At 42.5% G+C, this 14,393-nt stretch overlaps 2 long non-coding RNA genes across 2 annotated transcripts; both read right to left on the bottom strand.

Moving 5' to 3' along the window:
• Positions 1 to 4,436: 4,436 nt before the first annotated feature.
• On the bottom strand, positions 4,437 to 5,885 carry LOC111834563 (uncharacterized). Its single transcript, XR_002836034.2, has 2 exons — positions 5,850 to 5,885; positions 4,437 to 5,642 (listed from the first exon to the last, which is right to left on the bottom strand). It is a non-coding gene; the product is annotated as an uncharacterized lncRNA (long non-coding RNA).
• LOC111834562 (uncharacterized) lies at positions 5,879 to 12,886 on the bottom strand. The gene is made up of 5 exons (XR_002836033.2): positions 12,725 to 12,886; positions 11,594 to 11,739; positions 8,830 to 8,904; positions 8,009 to 8,155; positions 5,879 to 5,910 (listed from the first exon to the last, which is right to left on the bottom strand). It is a non-coding gene; the product is annotated as an uncharacterized lncRNA (long non-coding RNA).
• Positions 12,887 to 14,393: the final 1,507 nt, after the last annotated feature.

Below are 14,393 nucleotides of genomic sequence, written 5' to 3' on the forward strand. Positions count from 1 at the left end.
GGGAGGGATGGAAGGAGGAGGGCCGGGCTTTGGGAGGAGGGAGAGAGGGCGAGAGCCCTAGCGATCTTTCATGAGCGTCGGTGTATGCTAACAAATATCGAAATAGCAGAACTTCGAAAAGTAATTTCTTAATGTGCAATTATTTTTTATACCGTCTCAATGAAAATAATGAGCAAGCAACTGACCGTCAGCACTGTTGGCTGATAGAAATACACTTGCTGATTAAAATACAGCACAGCTTGTTTAAGGTTAAGGTTAACCTACGAATCTTTGGTGAAATTTTGTTCGTAACTATGGAAGGGTAACTGTATTGTTTGTTCTACGAAAAAAATGGAATTTTGCTGTGTCTTTTAAAAACAAATGAGAACAAATCATGAGGACTGCTTTTACATTTCTGGAAGGTGTGTCGAGGCAGGAAAAGGGTTGGGAAGCACTGACCAGACAGACAGACAGACAGAGAACCGGGTTCTGGATAAACTCTGACTTTAAGGAACTAATAAGCTCTGTGTTTGGTATCACAGAACTACGTTTCCATTGCATTGGCACAGAACCCTGCTTTCTGCCTGAGCTAATGTGAGAAAGAGAGGTGATGCAGGAATGATTTATTGCTCGCTTATTAAATCTTCCCGTAAACACCTATATGCAGAAGTGTCTACCTTTGGCATTACTTACTGCTAATTTACAGTAATCATGGTAAATGGTATGAAACTCAGCCCACAGTTATCATAGAAAGTCTGTGAATATACAAATAAGCGTACATTCCAACATTCATAGCTGGATTTGTTTGGTATCATTAATCTGTTCAACAGCACTGGTGGAACACTGGCGCAGTGGCTGGTACTGTAGCCTCCAGGGCTGGGGTCTGAATCCAGCCCCTTATTTACGCTTGTGTGTTTCCTTGTATTTTGTGGCTTTCGACCTGCAAGCTGTCAGGCAAAGTCAGGCAGATTGGTGTGTCTGTTTAGCTCATAGTGGGATGGCTGGCATCCTTTGCGGGGAGTCCCCAGCCTTGTTCCAGGGCTTCCTTTGATAAGATCCAGGCCTTCGCCCTGGTTGGAAGATGGAAGATCCTGCTTATGGGGTGAATGAGGCAGGTTGTAAGTGACGCAGTGCCTTCCACTCTGCCCCTAGCATCAGGGTCTGCTCTGACCAGGCACATAGCTAGGTATAGTAAACGTACAGCTTTGAACCCCGTCAAAAGGCTGTGGGCCTGCTCTTTCAGGCTTTGTCTGGCCAGTGTTCTTGCCTCACTCCCAGACACAGAGAACTGGGACCGAGCACAGTGAAGGGGACTACATGACCATCCCCTATGCAGGCTACTAGCATACGCATTTTCAAGATGGCAGTTGTGTTGTGTTTCAGAGGCAAGCTATTTGCATAACCAATCGACACTCAACACGTCTACAAGTCCCACCCCAAAGTACTGAAGTACCAAAAAAGTACCTTAGCTGGTTTGGTACTTTAGGTACTGGAACTATTGGTACCGGAACTCGACCAGAAGTCAGTGGAAAAGGGCAAGTACAGAAAGTACTGGGTACAGTGCCCTAGCATCCCTGGGAGTTGACGCACAGAACCAGGTGCTGCCATTTTCACATAGGCGATGTCATTTACATACAAACGTAGACAAAATTGTTGGTAGCCTTACAGCTCATTGAAACAACATTTTATTTCTCCTGATATGTGATTCAGTTAAAAGCAATTGTCTAATGTATACCTGCATGCCTTTAGTACTGTATGTGATCGAGTAAACCAATAAAATTATGAAAAGAAATGATTTGTTGTTTATCTCACAAAGATATGCTAAATAGTATGGACGGATTTGTTGGTGCCCCTAAAGAGACTATTTATCCTTGCATGATAGTCATGTTTCAAACTGAGTGTTTAACCTTTAGTATTACAGGTGACTTCAAGCGTTTCATCAGCCATTCAGCCAATTTAAAGGGGAAGAACGTGCTACAAGGTTATTTGGTATCAATGTGTGTGCGACACTGAACATGGACGAGAGAAAGCAAAGGAGAGAGCTGTCTGAGGAGCTCAGAGAGAAGATTATAGGTAACCTTGTTAAAGGTAAAGGTCATAAGACCAACTCCAAGCAGCTTCATGCTCCTGTGACCACGGCTGCCAATATTATTAAAAAGTTCATGGGACTGTAGCCAAACTCCCAGGACGTGGACACAAGAGGAAATGCAACCCCAGGTTGGTCAGTAGGATAATGCAGATGGTAGAAAAAGAGCCAAGGAAACCATCCAAAACCATTGTAGCTGAGCTCCAAGGTCAAGGTACGTCACTTTCTGATCGCACCATCCGTTGCATTTTGGACAATAATGGGCTCCATGGAAGGAGACCCAGAAGGGCTCCTCTACTGACAGAAAATCATAAAAAGCCACAGTGGAATTTGCCAAAATGCATGATGACAAGCCCCAAAGTTTCTGGGAGAATGTCGTTTGGACTAATGAGACAAAAACAAAGCTTTCAAAGAAAAGAACTGGCCCTCCATGAGCCCAGATCTTAATCCTATTGAACATCTATGAAAAGATCTGAAAATTGCAGTGTGGAGACGCCACCCTTCAAATCTGAGACAGCTTGAGTAGTTTGCTCAGGAAGAGTGGGCCAAACTACCTGTTGGCAAATGCAGACGTCTCACTGTGAAGTACAGAGATCGCTCGTTGGCAGTGATTGCTGCAAAAGGTAGTCCCACAAAATATTAAAATAAGGGTACCATTGTCTGTGCCTTTTTCATTTGTTTAATTATATAAAATATTCAACTGAATCAATAATCAAAAGCAAAGTGTGGTTTTTGTTAAATATGGAGTAAACAACAGGGGATGCCATTAAACTTTTGTCAGCTTCAAGTTAGTTTTTTATTTTTTGTGGAATGGTACCAACAATTTTGTCCACATCTGTAAATAAACAAATAGGAAGCATTAGAAGCACACCTCATAAACACAATAAAATCATAATACTAATGGAGCTTTTCCACTGGCACCAGGAACCGAGCTACACTGCGAACTGACGGTTTTCCAGTGCAAAGTATGTGAGTCGTACCTGAGCAGAACTGCGAACCAACGGTCTTCCATTGTAAATTATGTGAGCCATACTCAAGCTGTACCTGTGCTGACTTGGCCTTGCTTACTAGCAGGACCGAAAACGTGGTGGTTACATCACCACCATGCAACCTTGGTTGAAATGCAAGGAGATACCGCGGTTCTGTGTAAATATACATGGATTATCTGAAGGAAAAAAGGGCCTATTCTATATATTATTCACTATTAGTAGTATTGCACATCATGATGTATTGATGCAATCTTGAAACTTGGAATTTCTACTTAAAATAGTAGTATAGAACAGCTGAAAGGAATGGATTCATAATTTTAATTTACACAAGCGAATGCTACTTCTGCTAGCATTTCATGCTAACATAAGATGGTGACTCTCACAGACTTGCTGGCAGAAATTAGCACTGTGTGTACAGTAAATAAGTGTCTCTTTGGTTTTACGTCACTGCGTCTCTCCAAACCCAATGCGGCTTGGTTCCTGTATGCCAGTGCAGAAGTGCCGTAAATTGTAACAGTTATAACATACTGTTAGTCTACTGCAGGATAACTCCTGTTATCCAGTTACCATTTCCATCCATTAATCTTCCACCCACTTCGGTCCCAGGCAGCACAGACTAAAAGGCAGAGTACAGTCTGAATAGCATGAAAGTCCATCACTGGGCACAGACATGCTCAGTCACACTGTGTCATTGGTGGTGAGACACATGCACAGTCACACGATGTGATTGGTGCTGAGACACATGCACAGTCACACTATGTCATTGGTGCTGAGACACATGCACAGTCACACTATGTCATTGGTGCTGAGACACATGCACAGTCGCACTATGTGATTGGTGCTGAGACACATGCACAGTCACACTATGTGATTGGTGCTGAGACACATGCACAGTCACACTATGTACTGAGGCACACATTAACCTGACTACATGTCTTTGGACTGGTGGAGCAAATCTACACAACAGAAAGTCTTGGGACGTTTGCTTAATTCTGTAAAAATGTTGCAAATTTATTGATTTTATAACAAAAGTCCATTGACAAACATTTCTTAACATATCTGCAAATATCTTCCGCACAGATATTTTCTTTTTATTAAACGTCATAACTTTTTTGATCGACTCATTTAGCCATTTTGCTATTAATTGCAACTGTAGTCAGTGGCTGCCAAAGGAATACTAAACACAAATGTTTGGCGTTTTATGTTATTGTAAAGGTGTCACTAATTAAATAACACCCAATAAGGCTGTGTGTCAATGAACTTTTTAACTCAGAACAGCTTTTTCAAAACTATAATTTGGGTTTCAGTTTATTACTACTTGAAATGAATGTTTTATTTCAAAACTTTCTTCTAAACAAATGAATAAAGTAATGACGACCAAAACATTTGCAGTATTTTTATTGAATTGAGTGAGCGTCCCAAGATTTCAGTGAGTGCTACAGGTAAAACATACAAACACTGCACAAACACAGCAGAGATTAAAATCCCGACAGTGGAAGTGGGAAGCAACACTGCCAATCACTGAGCCACCATACCCTTCACAAGCATGCTAATAAGGACTTCGTTTAATTAGCAGCTTTGTACTGCTCTATAAATAGCAAGCATGCAATTACACGTCCGTAAAGAAACGAAAAAATACAAATCGTTAATATTTTCTGTTTATGGCAGGATACATACTCACTCACATGACCTCTAGTCTTTTAGGCCGTAAGATATTTCAAAAATTCCTGTGCACTTCTACACAGATTCCTGTTTGCCCAGGAGTTCGAGTAAAGGGCTCTGTGTAGGAGATTCACATTACAAAGAGTTGGAGGAAAACAAAAAGCACTATTTCAAAAGGTTTAAAACAATTGAATTGTATTGTTTTTTGGCTTTAACACCAGGAATGACATTCTCGTACAGGAGAAGGTGTGTAAATGTGCAGATGAATGCATATTATTGTGTAAGAAAGGGATGGAGTGGGAAGAGAAAAGAAACTGATACAAAATAAACAACAAAACCACAAAGAAAACATACAAGGTACAAGTCGTGACATTAAACACGGTAGCACAGGAGACTCAGAGACAGACGCACAACCATAGGCAGACTTTTGTACTCATCTGGCTTTTAAATACCATCGGATTCTGTCAATAGCATTGTGTAATTCGGAACCTGTTCCATAGCTCTGTAACCATAACGCACAGATTCATAATGCTTAGTCTTCCTGCTGCGCCTGGCTCCACCAGGATCAGCTCCATCAGGATCAGCCCCATCAGGATCAGCCCCATCAGGATCAGCTCCACCAGGATCAGCTCCATCAGGATGCCGCAGTCAGTGTACTTTAAAAAATCAGCTTCATCAGCACCTGGCATCTGTCTCCGGCACTCCAACTATGTTCAAATCCTCTTTTACCTTGATAGCATCATTTGTTTTTGCCTGACCTCTAAATTTGTCGGAAACAATTGTAACTTCTATATTCGGCTGTTACTCCTGGTGCCCTTGGTTTTTATAGATTTCATAATGGTCCGGAAAGTCTAATCTGAAGTAAAAAAAATTAATAATAATCACAAGAGAAAAAAAATTTCTTCCTTCAAAGCTTCAAAGATGCCCTGCAGAGTGAAAATAGGGAAAAAGATTAAATGATAAAATGATAAATGATAAATACACATACACATATATCTATGGATTCAGGGCTATAAAGGCTACAGATATATTATACTAATATGACAGTGATTAATCTGGAACAATTATGTTATGTGTTGAAAACCTATAATGACATTAAAAAGGATTATGACATAAAATACTGGTTACTGTACCTCGAGCTAGAAATGGGTGTGGCAATATGATGACTGCTGGTGGTTTGACACACATCACGTCCTACAGAGAAGAACAAAAGATCAGAAAAGTTGGTGCTGTACTGTAGTTAGAGAAGATATGAAGCCTATCGAGCAGGACGCCTCCCTCATCTCCCACCCCTTCAGCAGTCCTCACCAGTCCTGGATGGGCCTCTATTTTGAAAAAGAAGGACACTGTCCAGGCAGCATGGATCACAGACCTTCTTGGAAGGTTGCACAGTACACTGCGGGGCCCAAGGGACCGTAACAGGAACACCACGACAGACTCAAAACCACATTCCGCCTGTCTTCCAGAATCCAGCATTATGATTACCGCTTCTGTTCACAACAGATGCTTTAGTATGTTTCTGAAGATAGTAAAACAAAATTAATTCATTTACTAAACATAAAACATAAAGCTTGAACTTAACACTACTGATTAGAGCTCATGCCTGTATGACACGTCTGCTGAGAAACAAACCTGTACGATTTTGTAACGTGTCTGACTATGTCACTCTGTCATTGTGACTCAAACTTTATGACTGAGAGGAGGAGACACTGCCTATCCTTCATCTAACACAAAGAAATGCCACTCTTCCGCTGCTCTCTGCCGAGAGATAATGCCACTTCAACATAAGCAATCGCACTCTTCACTATAATATTTTTTTTTCCTTTAGTAGCATTACCTGAATCGTTTGATGCCCGAGGAACCTCTCCTTTTACCAACAGGTGTCAGTGCCACTATCAAGGAGTAACTACGGATCCAGGACACTAAGGCTTGCAAGCGGAGGTGGAAAGTTCAGGTCCAGAAAGTACAAATCCAGACCAAGGTTTTGTTTCAACCAACCAGTTTAGCATAAAGAGTCACAGTTACAGAGCACTCAACTGACTGGTTGAAACAAAATCTTGGTCTGGATTTGTACTTTCTGGACCTGAATTTTCCACCTCCGCTAACAAGAGGCATCATCACTAGCCAGTGTATGTAGCTTCTTTTATATGACACCTTACAGTCTTAAAGAACATGCAAACTTCCTCTATCCACAACCTAACTGTGGATGTAATTACTGTTATAATTGACTCTCCTTGACAAACACTTGGATTAGAAAACTTGATTTGAAGGATTTTTCCACACACTACATAGTACTAGCTTTTGTGTAGACTACGTACAAATAATACACATATGACCTTGATTAGAATAGGGATATTCATTCCCCCCCATGGGGAGTCCGGGCTGTCACTGATCCCTTCCCCATTTTGGGGTCAGGATGGAGGATCTGCTGGCGTCCAGCAGCCCCGGGACAATGGGGGTTAAGAGCCTCACTCAAGGGCCCAATCATGTCATTATTCTGCCGGCCGCAGGATTTGAACTCGCAACCTTCCAATCAGACACTGTTTTCCAGAGTGCACGGCTAAGTAAATTATACATCCCAATTTCATAGACATTATGTTAAAATGTAATTAATAACTTGAATGTGAAATTGGCACGAAGCGATTAGTTTCAGGTCTGATCTGAAAGGATGGCTCCGGTCTGGAGTCATGAGAGCAGAAGATACAGACATATAGGGATATCAGGCAGTCCCAGCTAAGGGGGGGGGGGGGGGGGGGCACCAAATCATACACTTGCCCCCCTGCCCCACCTTGGGAAAAGTAGGATGGTTAAACTTATTGAATCTAATCTGCAGATGGATTTACTGGCACGAGCACCTCCCCTCCGATTAGACAACGTTTAATCTCAGTCCCCTGTAGACATTCATTCTGCTCATCCAACAATTCAAAGCAGAAGCTGGGCTTTATGTTAGGAAACACTTACACTCATCTGATTCTCACTCCCAGCTTGGACAGCAGGTCAGACCCTCCAACCTACTCTCACAAAAATAAATCCTGTTTTACAAAATGGAATCTTGCAAACTATTTACGTTTCTTCATTTTTTTTTCATGGCACCTGCTCTGTTTAACCCTCTAGCTTCATACCGGCGGCATTGGGGGGGTTGGATCTCCTTACAGTGTTCAGGCTGTTTGCATGTTTTATCTTCAGACACTATGTTTTCCAGACACAGTGCAAAAACATGCAGATTTGCAACTTGAAACTGCCTAGAATGTGTATGTTTGCAAGTGACTGACTTTCCAAGGTGCCTCCTTGCCTTGTGTCTGGGGTCAGGCTCCAGGCTCCAGTCTCCAGGCTCACCCTGTACGGGGATGATGGATGAAAGCTTCTCTCTGCCAGGTTCATGCCTTGCCTTCCACATCCTTATGTACTGTAAGCTTCTGTCTCGCTGCAGCCTTGTGCTCTATGGGAAGTTTTGAGAAAATGAAAGTGTCTCATTTTATAAAGCTAGAAATGTTCACTTGTTGGTTTTTTTAATACTTAGATTAAAACTAATTAAAAACTAAAAATAAGGCATAGGTCAAACCTTGCATAGGTCAAGCTGGTATAGAAAATGGATGGATGGTTGGATGGATGGATGGATGGATGGATGGAAAAAACAGTTATACATAGAGTTTATAACAGAAATATAACCAAGTAGTAAATTATATAACATTGTTTTCTCTGAAGTATCACGTACATATAAGGGAGGACTATGAATTAATGCAGTAGCCTATGATTTTTAGTGTTTTGGAAAGCGCTAGCAATCTTTCAGATTGGGTTTCTTCCACAAATGTATCCAACAACTTGTATCTTCCGGTCCTTGGAATATTTCCCTCTCTTCATTTATTTTCTTGTGGCTGGTCGTGTCCTTTTAAGGCCATTAAAGGCAGGAAACTAGACCCTGAGATCGCAGTTCCCCCGCTGTCAAAAATAGAATCATCTGCTTCTCATTCATGTGTGCAGCTATAATCCAACCATCAGCGGCAGGGCAGAGAGCAAAATGAACCTAAGACAGGCTGTTTAGACCCAGGGTGCAAAGAGGGCACGACCTCCTTTTGGATGTTCGTTTTTCAAGGGGGGTCAGCTGAGACCCACCCAGTTATGTTCCATCGCTCATGTGTGTCCCGTCCAGACGGTGTTTCCACTTGGCAGGCCGGGTCCCTCTCGCAGCTGCAGAGGAAGTTTGTCAGTGAATCCAGCACCCAACATACTGGCCTTGGCCAACGTCCAACCAGTTAAAAAACAGCTACACCCAGTATCAAATAATGCCGGGACACTCAGCTGAATATTTTATCCAGTGTGATCGGTATGTCTAAATTAAGAAACATCGGTCGGGTCCTATGACTCAGAAGGAATGTCAAGACTGATCTGAAATGTGGTATTCAAATAATAGTCTAAATATGTAGGTTTCATGAGTATTTCGAAGAACAGGAGAGAAGTCAAACCACACATGTGTATTACACATCTAATAATTACCTGTCCGTCTCCTAACCCCTTCACATGATTAGGGTCACATCTAGGTAGATATCTAATAAATATGTTGTATCATAATTATTCTCATAATTCTGAAGATTACGTTGCAATTCGGCCGCTAAGCCTATTGCCCACTTATGGTCTTTTCATCACATCATTTTTTTTTATTAACTTGAAAGAGTTTGTAATTCTATTCAACCCGCAATAATGGATTGAGAAAACATACTTATGGCTATTTTGACATTTTATTTTCCACTTTAATACAAGTAAGCATTGCTGTTCACTAATTAGTCACAGTGCATGTAGCAGATTGAAATGGTTTGGGGTAAAAATAACAGTAAAATATATTAGCAAGATTATTGTTCATTTGTTTGAGTGAAACAATTGTTTGTTTTGCCTTGTTATTCATTTAAAGATGGGGTGAAATGGTGGTGTCACACCCCACAATTAGGGGGCATTGATTGGCATGTTCGCCCAATGTTGTGCAGATTCAAGTACATGGGGTTATAAGTTAAACTGTCTCTTGCTCTCCGAAATGCTGCCTGCAGTCCTGTGTCTGTTCTTTGCTCTTTAAATTGCTCAGAATGGGATCAGTTCCAGGCTCGATGTTTCTCCATCCAGTATAAACTGTCGTAAGATGGAAGGATAATTATTTTAAAGTGAACATCCCAGCAATAAACACATCTTTCCCTCAAAAGCTTTTATCCAGATAAATGTTGGTTTGTAAAAGCATAATGAGGACAGAATAGCAGCACTTGAATGTATACAGGCAGAAGGAGAGGACACAGAGTTACTGCTCTAATATGCTATTCAAGTTATTCTTCAAATTCAGAACAATGAGAGGAAATCCTGGAAAGGAAGACAAATATTTCCTTATGACATCCTTTGATGATATAGTTTTTGAGTCTTAACCATATGCTGTTACTTTTAATAACTGTGTTAAATTGTTTCAATTTAAGCATGATACAAAATAAATGAATGTGGGTTTTTATGCTAAAATGGTACATTTTTTCTCCATCATTACCACTTTTCTGTGCAGCAATCTGCGTTTCGCCTAATGATCACCCGTATGCTGCATCCGTATCTCTGCCAAATTGATTGCGTACTTTGAAAGCTCAGTGTTTTGCTGGGAAACTGCCAACAGGGAGAACAGCCTTTCTTTTGCAGCTGGAGAGCAGAAAGCCAACACATCTGTTGAAGGTGATCGTGCAGTTAGTCAGCAGCATTGCCCTTGTTAACACAGTCCTCTGGCCTCCTCTTGACAGAACCCTAGCAAGCAATCACACTCCCTCACCGCAAAACTCCTTAAGACAATCACACCATCTTACGTAACAGGCTGAAATGTAGCTTTCAGCCTGCAGACTGAACTAAAAACCACACTGCACAGACAGTCATAGGGCAAAGAATAAATGCTTCAAATCCTTCTGGGAATATCGTCAATCGGTGCTCTGTTGATCAAAGCAATTGCGGCCTATTTTAGCACAAAGGGAGATTTTTTTTTTTACTTTAATAATATAAGTTCTTTCAGCACTGTTGTCTTTTAGGGACGCAGTGAGGTGATCTGTGCAGTCATGAAGACAGAGCCCCTGGCACTGTATCCAACATGACAAACATAGCGGACCGCTGACTATGAACACACCACACAAAAATCCTGTGTGACAAGAGGAATATCAGGAGTGCCCTTATACCAGACACATCGGTCTGTGTGCAGCTTTACGGTAATCAGACAGCCTGTAATGAAGCTTTATTGCTTTTGAAACAGAGGCTTTTAAATAAAGATGCTGATCGGAAATCATCCACTGAGGTGAACGTTTGTATATTCCTTTTATTTAAAGACACCCAAAAATTATTCAGTAAATGGTTCATGTACTAGAAAATTTACCGTGTCCAAATAAAATTGCACATAAAAGTCCATCACTTTAACAGCCATATGTAAAATCTTCATTAACAGTGGATTAATTTTTGAGAAGCATTCATCATTTGACATTGAAAATTTGTATTTTAACATTTTTCTCATTTCAATATGCATCTTTCTGAGTGCTTGGATTCTGTGCTGAATGTCTTGTTAATTCCATCACTGTGAAAGCTTTCTACTCACATGGTACAAAGGCAAGGGCCAGACAAGACCAAGGGCACAGATCACACTAATCACCAGCTGGCAAAAGAGTTCTAGCCCACAGTTTGAGAACCCAAGATTCACCAGGTCAAATAGCCCAAGATCAGGATGAATTAAATCCATAAAGCTAATCAAAGGGAATATGCTTTATTGATCCCAGTGTGATCAACGGTGGACAGCTGAGAATGGTGAAGCTTTAGTATAATCATTACCTTGGATACAGGCTTTAATAATACTTTGTTTCAAAAATATTTCAGTTTAGTGTCTTACATTCTGAAGTTCTGGGTAGCTGGGTCGGCCAGGACAAAGCGCTCTCGGTCCCTCAGAGCGGTTAGCTGATCCAGGGTCATGCTATGGACACCATGAACGTGGAATCCTTTGCAGCCGTTCCAGAATTTCAGAAGGCCCAAGCATGCCTGAGGGGTAACAAATGCAGCATGTCTCCAAATGATACGCATGCCGAAGCCATTTGGAGGGAGGGGCACATGCCCCCGGCCTGCTGTACCCCCCTGACATATCAGGCTGGGTGTGCTAGTAGCTACGGGCTATCCAAGGCCCCTCCCGGCAGAAAATCCTCCTTGCGGCCTAGTTTAACAACAGTGCACTATACAGTCAGCTCTTACTTTACTAGACATCAGGTTTACGATAATTTAATGTTGCGATGCTCCAACAATGACCATCAATAAATAATCAGAGATAATCAAAACTTTCGTTTTTCACTAGTGATCAGTTTGGGTAGTAGGCTGCCTCATAGTAAGAAGGTCCTGGGTTCGGTCCCAGGTCCTTTCCGTGTGGAGTTTGTACCAGCGGCTCTGGTTTCCCCCCACAGTCCAAAAATGTGCAGGACTGGTTGATTGACCAGTTTACATTGGCCCTGTAAAAGTGTGTGTGTCCCTATCCTGGGATCCATTATCCTGGGATCCATTATCCTGGGATCCATTATCCTGGGATCCATTATCATGGGATAGGCTCCAGTCCCCCTCCAACCCCAGTTGGGATCAAGTGGTCAAAGTGATGGATGGATGGATGGATGCATTACCTGTTGTGTGTCTGCATTGATCTACATTAATAACAAGTATGTAAATACAGTTGAAGAGCTGAGAATTATGAACATTAATTTATACAACATTTAATTTGAAATTCTAAACTTAATAAGCGGAGAAAATATATATCTGTGTGTGCATGTATATATAGAAAAGTATACTTGTATTGCCAACATAACTGAGACCTGAGGCCTGAGAATTACGATAAAACATAAAAGTCCCACAATGATGATATGGACTTAAACAAATTATGTAGCCCCATAAAACATTGCTTGGCTGTGAAGCAAACTTCCAGATTCTCAGAAACAAAATGACCGTTAGGAAACAAGAATGAAGAGGCCAAGACGAATATAATCACGCGATCAGGGTGTCGCTGGAGTGCTGAGAGGTGAGTGAGTCCCCGCGATGGCACCCTCCTGCCCGCTGCAGATGGCCCAGTGCGTCTCCTGGAGCTTAAGGGCGGCTGGCAGAGGAGTCTGGGCCGGGAGCAGGAGGCCCAGACCGGCCTGCCGGAGGCCTCCGTCGGGAGAGAGCCTCCAGGGGACATTCTGTGGAGGCCTGCCCAGCGTGCCAGCTGCACGGGGCGGGGCCTGGGCGGGCCGTCTCCAGTGCACATTGCTTCCTTTGTGCCGTGCACACTGGAGCATTGATCCCCAGTGGCCTGTGCCACCAGAGCCGCGATGCACCGACCTGAACAGGGACTCGGGTAACAAGCGCCAGGGAAAGATAAGGAACAGCTAAATACAATGTTAATAAACATTTGCCCTTCGAGTTTTCGCTTAAAACTCAAATGCAATGAAGAACGATCTCCTGATCCCCTGGTGCCACATAAAGCAGCCAGACATAAGTCTGGACTTCGAAACGAAAACGATTCTGTTCTTTTTTGAGCTGATTCTGGGTAGTATTCAGTGCCGTATTTATCCATCCCACTGATTCGTTGAGGTCACTCAGGTCTACTATGAAGAACTAAAAATACCTGAAGAATTTGCTCTGTTCCTCAGTACTGTTGTTTATCTTTTTTTAAATGTGTGCGACATAGAATCAGGCATATAAGCACCAACGAGACAGAGCACTAGAAGTGAAGCAGGAGGCTGCAGTTCTGAAGCCCTGGAGCGACTTAATGGTGAGACAGTAATGTGGAGAGACTGGGCACACAGGCTACGCCCCTTTGCGTCTTTATTCCTAGAGACAGCATGGAAATGTTTTTACCTTGGATGCCAGATTCCAGGTACAAACTGTGAAATTGGAGCCTCAGAATAGGGGAAAAGCCAGTGAAGGGGGGGGGGGGGACACAAGATTCATTTCAAAAGTTGGGAAATGTAGATGGCGCACAGATCATAACAAAGGTCACGTTTCAGGTGGTGTGTATACCTCGCAAGGAATAGCAGCTCACATACAGAGACCAGTAAAAACCAGTGGTCCAGTGTTATGAAGTTTGGAATTCAACTGAAGAGTCTGGGATGCAGAGTCATAGAATGAAACACTGAGGTCACGCCTCACTAAGCAGCATTGTACCTATACTCCACACTCTTCACTCTGTCTAAGAGACAACACCACTGGCTTGGCAGTGCGTCACAAGGCACTGCAGACTGCTTGGCCGTCACAAGGCACTGCAGACTGCTTGGCCGTCACAAGGCACTGCAGACTGCTTGACAGTCACAAGGCACTGCAGACTGCTTGGCCGTCACAAGGCACTGCAGAGCGTCCTGTAAGAAGATAGAATGCTAAGGCCTTTTGGAAGTCCTCAAGCACCTCTTGATAAAAGCTCTGCCCTGAACTCCAGGTATGAGAAGCAGATGGTGGCTGGAGTATTCAGAGGGGGAGACATTCCTCAACTGGCTGTTTGCTTCACCTCTACGGGACCCGCAACTTGCCCCTTTGCAGCTCTGAATGACGTGCTGAAGCATAACGCTTATATGACTTCAAATAACTGCATGGTATTTAGCCTGTACGGTATTGACACCTTTTTGGTTATTCACATACCATAAGGTGCTCAGCCCAGTTGTACTGCCCCACGATCATCTTAG

Source organism: Paramormyrops kingsleyae, chromosome 8, assembly GCF_048594095.1.
Source record: "Paramormyrops kingsleyae isolate MSU_618 chromosome 8, PKINGS_0.4, whole genome shotgun sequence".
NCBI lineage: Eukaryota > Metazoa > Chordata > Actinopteri > Osteoglossiformes > Mormyridae > Paramormyrops > Paramormyrops kingsleyae.